The 12,145-nt window shown below is 36.4% G+C and overlaps 1 protein-coding gene across 3 annotated transcripts in view; it reads right to left on the bottom strand.

Annotated features, from left to right (window-relative positions):
* The window catches only part of SGCZ (sarcoglycan zeta), a 186,135-nt gene that overhangs the window by 69,237 nt on the left and 104,753 nt on the right, over window positions 1-12,145 (bottom strand). The window lies entirely within an intron of this gene.

The following is a 12,145-nucleotide window of genomic DNA, read 5'->3' on the forward strand; positions in this document are numbered from 1 at the left end:
GGAGAGTCAGGAGAAATAGCCCCCCCCCCAAAAAAAGAAAGAGCTTACCAATCATGTTCTCACTGGAGCAGGGTGAGTGCATGAGAGGAGGAAAAATTAGAATTGCAGCTGCTGCTGCAGAGAGGCACTTTTCTGTCTTGAATCACCTGATACTACTCTGTTTTTTGCCTGGAGCTTGCAGTGAGATCATGGATACATTAATGCTTCTGGCATTTTGCTAGCACTTATTATGCTTAAGTATGTTTATCCAACAGCCATAAAACATCTGACAGAAACAGCTGGGGAAGTGTCTTAGACAGGAATGGCTAAGGGCTAGGAAAATATTTGGGAAATTCATTATATACTTGTTTCATTCTTAAGATTCTTCCCTGGGCATCCATTATTGGTCATCCTCGATGGAGCATATTAGGTTAGATAGACACCTTGTGTGTGTCACTCACTATATTGGTTCTTGCTGTTCTTGCAAGTTTTTTAGATGAGAAGGAAAGGAGTTAAGGGGCCATAGATTAAGATTTATTTTTACCTGAATGATGCAATAGGTTTTCACGAAAACTTTCTGTACTTCACAGTCCATTCCTTTGAATACAGGACTTCCCTCTGCAAGAAACATTTTTCCTAGTTGTTTTCACTATGATTAACTTTAAATGATAACTGGTTCCCTGGGAAGTCTAAAATTATTCTGAGCTAATTTCTAAGAGCTCAGGTGTGTTTAATATCTCACTGGACCATGCTATGACCTCTCTAGCATCCTGCCAATTAGCTCTGCATCACAGAGTCTGGCAGATGAAAGTGACAGTTTGGCTTGTCCATCTTTCTAGATAAAAAGCTATAATTATCAGTGAGACACTGTGTTCAATTTGACTATTTTGAGCTAAACATGTGATGCAATCAAGAGGGCTTCTGGCAACAAAAGCAGCTGCTAAGGGCCTTTTTCTCAACACTGGGTTTTCACTTTCCTTACAGTTCTTTGAAAATCATTAGTCCAGGCAACTGCTGCTCTGAGAAAGGCAGTTGACTTAATAGGCCTCTGCATTGCCAAAGTATATTTTAAAGGAGCCCTTTTCACTTTAACTTAGTCAGTATTTGGTGAAGAGTCTTCCCAGAATCTCACCTTTACTAAGGGAGGATACTGCCATGCCTATTTTTGCCAGTTCAGCTAAAGGTTTAGGAACTTACACTTCCAAAGACTGTTCACACAACGATCCCAAGGTTTCTTTCCTTTCACCTTAGGAGACTACTTATCAGAATTCTTAGGCTAAAATCTGCCTCTCAGACTCTAATTGTAAGAAAACACCTTTGATATCAAATTCTCAAGTACAGGAAAAGGAAAACTTAGGTGAGCCAAGCCTTCTTTCTTCTTCTTTCCTTGTCTTATATAAAAGATAAAAAGAGGGATGAAGAAGTTAGGAACCTAAATATATACTCCTTAGTTCCTGGATGGAAAATAAAGAGCTGCAAGCTTAAATTCCAGACCAAAGAAAACACAGTGGCAAAATGCTATTAGTTTAAGCAGTCCAGTATTTCATCTATACTGCTTACCTGAAGTTTATTTTACTCAGGAAGTGCCTAAAGACAAAGGTTCATGGTATTCAAAGGTAGTCTACTCAGAAGAACTAGACATTCAGAGAAGACTTTTAGCTGAAATCAGTGAAATTATAGAACTTTAAGATGAGTATAAAGTGCAATGAAGTGTCATTCATACGAATACAAATACATCTAAAGCATTAAATCCTGGATAATTTTCTCTCTAGATTACCAGATCTGTTACTCTTTTGATGTGAACTTCAGCTTGCAATTTAGTAGCCTTGATAATTCACACAATAATTAACATTCAGATGTCAGAAGGGATATAGAAGTATGTGTAAATTTACATACGTACAGATGTAAATGTGGCCTTCAGAAAAGAGGTAGTAAATGATTTGTGATGCCATTTCAAAAATTATACTATAGATAACAAAAAGCAACATAGTAAGAACATTCTTACTGTTACACAGGGCTTTTAATAATATCAATATGCTAATAATTAAAATATTTTAGAGGGATGTCCTCAGGGCCACAAGGGTTCTACCAGCCCTTATTGGCCCTGTCCAACCTCCCTGGGGGGTCCTGTTTCAGTCCAGCCCCATCTGAACCCCTTCTGGCTGGGTTGCCCTACTTGGTTCCAAACATCTCTTCGGGAGCATTCAGCCCTCGTCACTCCCGGACAGATAAGAGGACTTCAAGAACGAGCTGATGTTCATGATACTGTATGAAATGATTCCTGTTATAAGCCCTGAAACATTACATCTTCAAGATTTTCAGCAGTGTATTAAAATTAAACCAGATGAACATGATGTTACCATAGTTACTTCTTATCTGAAATAGATTTGGAGCTGAGGGACATAAAAGGAAAAAAAAACTAGTTAATTTAAGGGATATTTTCAGAAAGCTTTCTCAAATCTGAATCCAGTTACAAGTACAATCAAAATTTTGAGGGAAAAAAAGTTGGTGGTTTGCTTGTTTGTTTGTGGTGGTTTTTCCAAGGTACATTTACAGAAAAAGAAAAAAAAAATCAACATTAGACTTATGGTTTGTTGGGAAACTCACCCTGGCACCATACCAAACCACACAGGTAGTTGTGCATCGCAAGATTTTAACCAAGACACTGAGCATGTTTTCCCACAGCAGCAGAGCACCACAATTTGTCTGCTGCTTTAGGCACCCATACTGTGGGAGCCAGTGAAGAAGCTGATCAGCCTTGTCTGCTCAGTGACCCCAAGTGAAGAACAAAAGGTGTATGAGTTATTTGACCACACCATAGAAACAAAACGAGAACTGAAAGAAACAGGAAGTACTTAGTAGGCTGGTCAGTCCAGCAGCCCAAGGGAATCAAAGACCAGATGACTTAATAAATACACGGACAACTGCAGCTCAGGCAAATAAGGGATAACAAACGTGAGTGCCTTGGATGAATTTAGTGCAGAAAGTTTAGAAGAAGAATATTAAAGACACAGTGTAAGTCAAGAAGGATAGAAAGCATGGTCAAAAAAGGTGTGAGAGGATGGAGAGAGTCTTCCTCAGCTGTTTACCCATTGTCCAGAACTAGAACATCAGCATGTCTCTTAGCAACATTTCTTTCAAATGAGGAGGCAATAATGGAGGTGGAAGATAAAGCTCCAAGGACTAAAAAAACATTTTTATGGCTTGGAGTCTCCAGGACAAACTTTCTGTCATTAACATTATTCTTAGCAGTAACCAAACATGAAGAAATTTGCATTAGGAAGGATTTTAAAGAAACAAACCTACAAATGGAAGCAATTGCTGAGCTCTTGAGTATTTAAAAAGACTGTAGTCTCCATTAAAACTGCTGAAAGTTTATACTAGTTTAGGACTGTCAAAATACAAATTAAAGAAAAAAATTCTCTATCAGGATATTCCCAAAATATTTTTTCCAAGAATATTTCCAAAATTCCTTTTTCTCAATATTTACCAGTGTTCAGTATTTCCAAAAATATTCTCAAGAATCTTCCCAAGGTGTCAGGAGAGCAGGGATTCCAACACAGGGGTATTTAAAATAGGGAGAAGTGAATACACTTTACTGTCCAAGTTATTCCTGGTCAATTCTGAGCTGAGAAGAGTTAATGTAAGTATTGATCTAAATAAATTAGATGCTTTAACCTATTTCCTATATCTCAGCATTCACATAATAAAGTTTCATATCAGATTTTAGTGTTCTTACTGTCTAACTGTCCTTTCTAACCTGATAGTCCCAATTTAGTCAAGTTTTATGAAAAATCAATATTTTTTCACATGACTTTTACACATTGAGGAGGTTTGGAAAAGTATTCAGTTAAACTATTAGGTCAGTGCATTTCACTAGTCCATGGTCAAATTGATTTACATATAATTGCCACCAATTGCAAGGAGAAAAAAATTAACGAATCAAATCTTTTATGTAACACACTGGTAAAATGACCAGCAGATTTGATTTTATTTGATTTGGTAAAAATATGCCAAAAACAGTGAGGTACAAACTCTATTTTCCAAATCAAAGAGGGAAATATACCTCATTTAATTGACTTGCCAAAGAAATGGAAGAAAGGTAAACAAAGCACAAACTAATAGTTTGAAAGAAAAAAAAAAGAAGAAAACACCCTAGTTGTTACTGAAAGAAATATCATATTTGAGGTTATTGACAAAGTTTCAAGAAATATAATCTCTAGATAATTCTTGTTCATCAAAGGATGTTATCTTGGTTTCCCAACCTCTGCTCTGTGTCCATGCCAGCCTTGTTATATGGTAAAGACAATCACAGATATCAACAAGCTCCATGACACACCAAATCTGAACCCCAACATAGCTACACCCACTGAATAAATATAGATGTACCCACTGAGAATTATAGACAGCTCTCCACAGAGATACAAGAACTGCTAAATCTGCACAGTGATTATGGCTATACCCTCCAGATAGAAGTAAACTACTTATTTTACTTCACTGTATAATGCACCATGAAATTTTTATAATGGCAGAATTCAGTCATGAATAGAAAAACTTAGTGATAAAGCACAAGCAGATACTTAAATAACAGACAAAAGATGTAACTTTTGTGGAATTGTTTTAAACATCAAATAAAATTTCAAACGGACTTATGATATAAACATCCTAACTAAAAATAAAACAACACTATAAAAGTACTTGGAAGAGGTTTATTAAATGCCCAAAACTCACTCCTTAGTCATTAAGCTTGTGACACAGCAAGTAAAATTGTACATTACTGAGTTGCAAAGCCCCCCAACTGAGACAAACACAGAAAACCAATGCAAGTCATAAAATACTTAATTCATTTCAAACCTTTCAAATTTCTTGCAATGTGGGTGCACAGGTTATTAAAAGGACTTTTGTCATTAAAGTTATGCTCAACAGTAACCAACAATTCATCACGCTATTTTAAATCTTGGAAAGCAGTCTTTCAGTTCTTGTTTGTGTGCAAGTGTCAACCATGCTGTATCATTACAGTGAAACAAGACTGTGTTTCCCATGCCATTTTAACTTAAAGTGCTGCAATTTGAAATATAGAAAATATTAACTCCAGGAAAAGGTTGAAGACATTACAGGAAAATTTATATCAATCAAAGTACATTCACACATTTAAAAGTTATTTCCCAGCATTCCCTATTGAGAGAGAATTTCTCTACAGAATTGGAATTACATTTATTTTTAACTCAGTAGCTGAGAGAAAAAAAAAAAAACAGACTCCAAAATCATTCCCAACAACATGCTGTAGTGAGTGATCTGTTAACATGGATATATGTAAATCTTTTACCAGATTCCTTGTTCCTGAGATGTTTATGACAGAGAAATGTGTGTCAACCCCTCTTCGCTTGATGTCAGAAAATATGTATCAGTTTTACATGGCGATAAATGAAAAAAAAAATAATATGAGAAAAACAGTCAAAATAAACTTTTTCATTATGTTTATCCATTCCTATGGAAAATCTGAAATAAAAGTTCTGAAAAATAGGAACTCTCCAGCACATCAATAGGTTCTGGGTTCCACTTTTGTGGTGTCCTGCAGACATACAGCAAAGGACTATATGGAAATAATATTTCCATCAACAGTTTTTATTTCACTATGATTTCATTGACAGATCTTTTCAAATTCTAAAGCCCAAGAAGAATAAACAAATTCTAAAGAAACTTTAAGGTACAAAGTAAAATATCAAAACTGCACAGATTGTAGTAGAAATCTGAAATGAGGTTTATAGCTCAGAAAAAGTAGCAAAGACTTGCTATTAAAAAAGAATATTAAAAAGTCTAATGCATATTAAAATTAATATGTTAAATAAAAATGTAAGAAATAAAAGTCATTAATCTTAAATATCATTAGTTAGGTGGTTTATTTTAGGTGAATATTAAAACTATTATTTTATAGAAAGTTAAGGTGGCAGAAACCTGTATGATTGAATGATGCCACTACTATTAGCAGCAGCTTCAACAGCAAAAGTCAGAAATAGTTACCTGTATTTTTGTTTCTTCTCATAGCTATCGTAATTTCAACACTATTTGTATTTCCTGATAAACCTTCCTTCAAGCAGAATCACTCACTGCTGGATCGTAATTACCCTGGCAAAGCTTTCTGCATTGCTAGTTCTCTCTACTGCTGCTGTGTTAAATAAGCAGAAGCACACACATCTCAAATGAACTTTGAAACACCTTACCGAAAAGAAGGGATGTTATTATTAACACTTTACTGAGTCTTCCCCTGCACACAGCCATTGCCTATTACATCAGTTGTTAGGTGCTTTCAGGCTGCATTATTGCACTTCCTTGAGACAAAAATTCCATGGATGTTTAGCATGAGGAACACCGAGGCTTTGATCGAGGCATCAGAAGGATTGAGAGTAAGAATGACAGTTATAGGAATTACAGATAATCCACTGATTTTCTATTTTGAACAAGGGTCAAAGGAGATGTAACTCCCCCTAATAAACAACCCTGAAAAACTGGTAACAATGAAGAGAAGATTGAGAAGTCCTGAGGGAACTGGCCAAATCACTCTCCATGATTTTTGAAAAAGTCAAGGCAATCAGGTGAAGTCCCTCCTGACTGCAAAAATGGAAACATTTGAAAAGTGTAGAAAAGAGGACTCAAGAAACCACTGACCTGTGAGCCTCACTTTTTTCCCTGGGAAGATCATGGAAGAGATCCTTCAAGAATTTGTGCCAAGGCACATGGAGAACAGGGAGGTGATTCGAGACAACCAGCATGGCTTCACCAAGGGCTAGTCATGCCTGACCAAACTAGTGGCCTTCTATGATAGAGTGACTACATCAGTGGACAAGGGAAGGGATACAGATGTCATTTATCCGGACTTCTGTAAAATCTTTGATACAGTCCCTCAGAACATCTTTCTCTCTGTATTGAAGAGATATGGATTAGATGGGTGGACTGTTAGGTGGATAAGGAATTTGTTGGATGGTCACATCCAGAGGGTAGTGGTCAACGGCTCAGAGTCCCAGTGGACATAAGTGACCAGTGGTGTCCCTCAGAGGTCCTTACTGGGACCAGAACTGTTTAATATTTTCATCAATGACAGACAAAGGGATGAAGTGCAGCCTCATCAAATTTGCAGATGACACCAAGCTGAAAGGTGCAGTTAACATTCTTGAAGAAGAATGAAAGCAGATGCCACCCAGAGGGACCTGCACAAGCTCAAGAAGTGGGCCTATGGGAAACTCATGTAATTTAATAAGACCAAGTGCAAGGTTCTGCACCTGGGTCAGGACAACCCCCAGTATCAATACAGGGTGGGGGATGAACAGATCTAGAGCAGCCCTGCCAAGAAGGACTTGGGGGTGCTGGTGGAGAAGAGCTGGACATGATCCAGCAATGTGCACTAGCAGCCCAGAAAGCAAGTTGTGTCCTGGGTTGCATCCAAGGCAGTGTGGGCAGCAGGTTGAGGGAGGTGATTATGCCCCTCTGCTCCGCTCTGGTGAGACCCCACCTGGGGTGCTGCATCCAGCTCTGGGATTCTCAACACAGGAAGAACTGTTGGAGTGAATCCAGAGGAGGCCACCAAGATAATTAGAGGGATGGAACACCTCTCCTATGAGGAAAGGCTAAGGGAACTGGGATTGTTCAGCTTGGAAAAGAAAAGGCTTGGGCGTGACCTAATTGCAGTCTTCCATCTCCTGAAAAGAGCCTACAAGAAAGATGGAGAGACTTTTTACAAGGATATCTAGTGGTAGGGCAAATGGGAATGGCTTCAAACTAAGAGTAATTTTAGATTAGATATTAGGAAGTAATTCTTTACTGTGAGGGTGGTGATGCACTGGAACAGGTTGCCCAGAGAAGTTGCAGATGACCCATCCCTGAAAGTGTTCAAGGTCAGGTTGAAGGGGTCTTTAAGCAACCTGGTCCAGTGGAAAATATCCCTGTCCATTGCAGGCAGGTTGGAATTAGATGGTCTTTAAGGTCCCTTCCAACCCAGGCCATTCTATGATTATCTTTAGTAAAGCCTGTTATATAAAGCCTGTATACTTTAAATTTTCAGGAAACATCTTGATCATGATAGTCCAAGGCTGAGAACTTCAACCTGTATTTCAAAGGTCTCAGCATATACTTTACCAGCTGCTAAGCACAGAAATTGAGTCCTAACTTGTTTCTGCAGCATTTTTTTCATGAAAGTAACTTCTGTGGTGTTATTGAGAAAATTCACTTTTGAGTGTCTAGCTAGAAGAGTCAAGTAACTTTCCACACACTCTGACTTTAGGAAAACAGAAGCAGCTAATTTTTAACTGTTCTGCTTTAATTATGGAACCATGACTTACACATTTCCATACTCCGTGCAGGCAGGTCCAGTCTTCTTTTCAGGACCAAAGGTACTGTGTCCCAGAAGTCTCCTGTCTTGTCATGAGAAAGGATCCATCTCATTATTTCTTATCTTTTTCTCCTCTTGAGCATTAAGGTTCCCTAGGTGATAATGCACTTCTAAAATCTCTTCTTCCTCCTCCTTTCTTTACTACACACCACTCCAGATTCTATGACTAGGGCTGCTCTGAATTTCCCAGGGGAAATGACATCTGCTGATGACCTTTCTTCCCACATGAGGGAGGAGACTGTAGTTTTCTTATACTGAGAGACAACAGTACAATTCTCTGTTAACAAACATTGCTTGCATGAAAAGGAATTAAGATGTTTCATACCATTCGGGTGCTACAGCATCCTCGATTTTTGAAAAGGTATGCAAACAGCTAATTGCTTTCCAATTCTCCAGGTAGAACCACAACAAGATCTTAAACTGACTTATTATTTTTTTTGAAGTGTATATTTTTTATCACGCTAAGTTACTAAGAATCAATAGAAAAACTTACATTATTTTAAACACAGGTAGAAGAGGGCATTTTAAGATTAAAAACTCAAACATTCCCTGCCTTTAATTCTGACATATCAACAGCTAGAAAGAGACCTTGAAAAGTATTATCTCACATTTTGCTGATCAGTGTTCTTTAACCTTGTAAAACATTTAATAAGTAGCTTTGCCATTAGTATGACAAACTTGGCCAATATATGAGCTCAGAATTAGTTTCATGTCTCCTCTAAAACTTGTTATCTCTGGAAAGAAGATATTCATTCCCATCTTTATTGTAGGACATGACTTAGTGGTTCAAAAATTGCCTTTCTTTTAGGAAACTTGCTTTGAGACTTGCCAATCATAGACTAAAATAAGTCACCAGCCCTGTTCTGAAAGTCAAAATTGGGGAAATAAAATTCTGTAGAAAGGATTACAGTTCAGGGAAACACATGGCACATGCTCCGTCAGGGAAGCATATTATTTTCCAGTGAGAACAGCACTATTGTCAACCTTGCTGTTGAGATAATTGCCACCTTTTAATAACACAGATCTTTTCTAAGGGATATAATTAACAAATCGCCTTTCATTTCAACTCTCTAGCTATTCAGAATTTTTTTCTGTTTCAGTAACCGGGTAATTTTCCCAACCAAACCTTTCTACATTGCAGATTTTAAAATACTGAAGAAAACTTTCCTCCACTCACAAAGACTAGAATAAATACAGTTCCATGACTTTGCAGTTTTTCACAGATGACATTTAGATTGAAACAACATGAGAAATGCCATGGACCTGGAATGCTTCTGCAACCTGCAGAATAATCAGTACCATTCTAAAGACTGAATTTCTTTTAAATTCAAGATCACAGAGCAACATGGGAAATTAAAAATTGTTTTATTTCCTTAGAAACAGTGTTAAACTGCCAGAAAGATCTCAGTCCAGCTTGCATTAGTGTTTGAGTATTTCTCATGCTTCTGCATAAGCAAAGCAATGCATAGGCATTTCAAAACAGTAAGAATGCTTTCTGCATTTTTTCTTCATTATTGGCATGACAATAATTTTAATGTTTTTTTTATTATGCTTCTGGCAACTAGTCAGACTCTCCTAAATGTCAACAGATGATCATACAGTTCCAGGTAATTCTGTATCAAAATATTAGAGTAAATGTCAGTACAAACCATCATACTTAAGTTTCCATCACATTCTTATTAATATTTTTCTATAAACTTATTAAAATCCCTGTAAAATGTTTCCAGTGCACCCTTGTTATTTTCATTGAAACTTTATATTCTAATTTTCCTTTCCCCACATTTATTCTAAAAATCAGTGAAAAAAGTTCTGGTCTGTGTTTTAAGGTCTGACTTTCAAACAAAGACAACAAACAAAACGTAGACTTGGTTCATACTTCTTATAGAATGGTTCCTCTAAAGCATAAAGCTTTTGGTTTAGAACTGTCAAAGTGTTTAAATCTAGGAAAATTATGTAAAAGTTTTCCAAATGTTCTCTAAAAGCTGAATAAGCAACATTTTTATAATAAATTAAAAACATTAATAGTAAATTTTTAAGGGAAGTTCTTTGGGACCCTAAGAAGCTTGCCTAACAATTTCTTTCTTCATTGAATCCTGCCAGCTCTTCCAGGATTCTGGAGCTTTATGCTCATTTAAAAGCACTGTGACTTGAAATATTTTACCCTTAAGCACAATCTTACAATTCAAATAAAATTAAGAAAATTTGTCATAAGAACTTAGTTCATATTAAACTAAACAAATATATTGTTCAATCTACTAATTAACCTTTTAATAAATATTAAAATTTATAAAATTCCTACTCTTAATATTAGAATTAAATCAATGTATCTTTCTATTTGATTCTAAAATGCAATGAGAATAATTTATTTGTTTGTCATATACTCACCTTTAATTTAGTTTGGCTGTTTTTCACACTAAAATAAACAAACAAATCTATCAGCTGATCAACATTCTCAGAGCTAATTACAGCAAGCCCCTTGGACAAAATTTTGCCTGTGAGTAACAGACTTTACAGAAATATTTGGTGCAAGAAAGTGGCTTAGTGCCTCCTTTTAACAAAGATTACTGATACGAATGACAAATCTGAAGAATTTTAAGGACCAAGTATACTTAAAGGAAAGTGATGTAGAGAAAATAATAAAGATTGAAGAAGTCCTCAGAAGCTTAAAGATAATTAAAAAACATACACTGAACATCTCGCAGAACTGCTTTCAATGATGTAAGGCTGAATTTTCAGATTCTCCAAGACCAAATAAGAATAATGAAAGAAACAGTGGTTTGCATTCTCTCACTATACAGTTTTATATTATCTTTTCCTTCTCAGCTAAGAAAAAGCATTAATTCCACAGCTAGCTTTCATCCCATCACTCAAATGATCTGGCTTACCGAAGAAAGTAAACAGACAATAGCAAAAACCAGAATTTAAATTGATTATTTAGGTAATTTCACTGTTTTCTAAAACTCATCTCAACTAAAACCATTGAACTGATGGAAGTAAGAGGGAAGCTCTGCAGTAGACAAAAGGGCTGGCCAACTAGGGGTAGTAAAGATCAGAGACTTCTTAAACTATGTTTGAGCATAGAGAAATATTTCTCTGCCAAAGGATCTCACATGTAACTATGCTGTAAGTCTTCAAATATTTACATAATTTCTGTCCAAATAATTCATGGCAAAGTGGGGAAAACTAGATCAGAACTTTTGTTTGATCAGAATGTGAGCATGCATTCATTTTTCTCATTCATTAAGGGTTTAAACCAGCTTCAGTCAGTAAGTATTTAAAGTAGCAGAGATCAACAGGAATTGATTTAAAGGGTTTGAGTTTTCCTTCAGATAAAAACATACAACATTTATTTAACCTTGTGATGATTCCGTGCTTTTATATATAGGGTTGGGAGCCCCTGGTGGTCTAGTGGTTAAGGACGCGGCGCTGTCACCGCCGAGGCCCGTGCTGATTCTTCCCCTGAAGAGGATATTTCTTTTGTTTTTACCTTATCAATTTTGCCAGGGGAATTATGTAGATGATTAACACCCTGAATACAGGAGACTGACAGTCAGTAAAGTGTAAAGTCATTTAAAGTCATGTTTTACAACTAATTATCACTCTACTGTTAAATATTCTTCTCTGTAAAAAATTTATGAACTATCTCTTTGAAAGAACTGGCTTGCTATCACTGGCAAACTTTAAATCTTTTGAAGAGAATCCTAGCTCACATGCAGTATTCCAATAGAGTATTTCAATTTTTTTCCTTTAATAATCTTTGCTATTCTATTGTATCAATGCCAT

Source organism: Empidonax traillii, unplaced genomic scaffold, assembly GCF_003031625.1.
Source record: "Empidonax traillii isolate 1590-97213 ecotype Southwest subspecies unplaced genomic scaffold, ASM303162v1 scaffold167:size2001844, whole genome shotgun sequence".
NCBI lineage: Eukaryota > Metazoa > Chordata > Aves > Passeriformes > Tyrannidae > Empidonax > Empidonax traillii.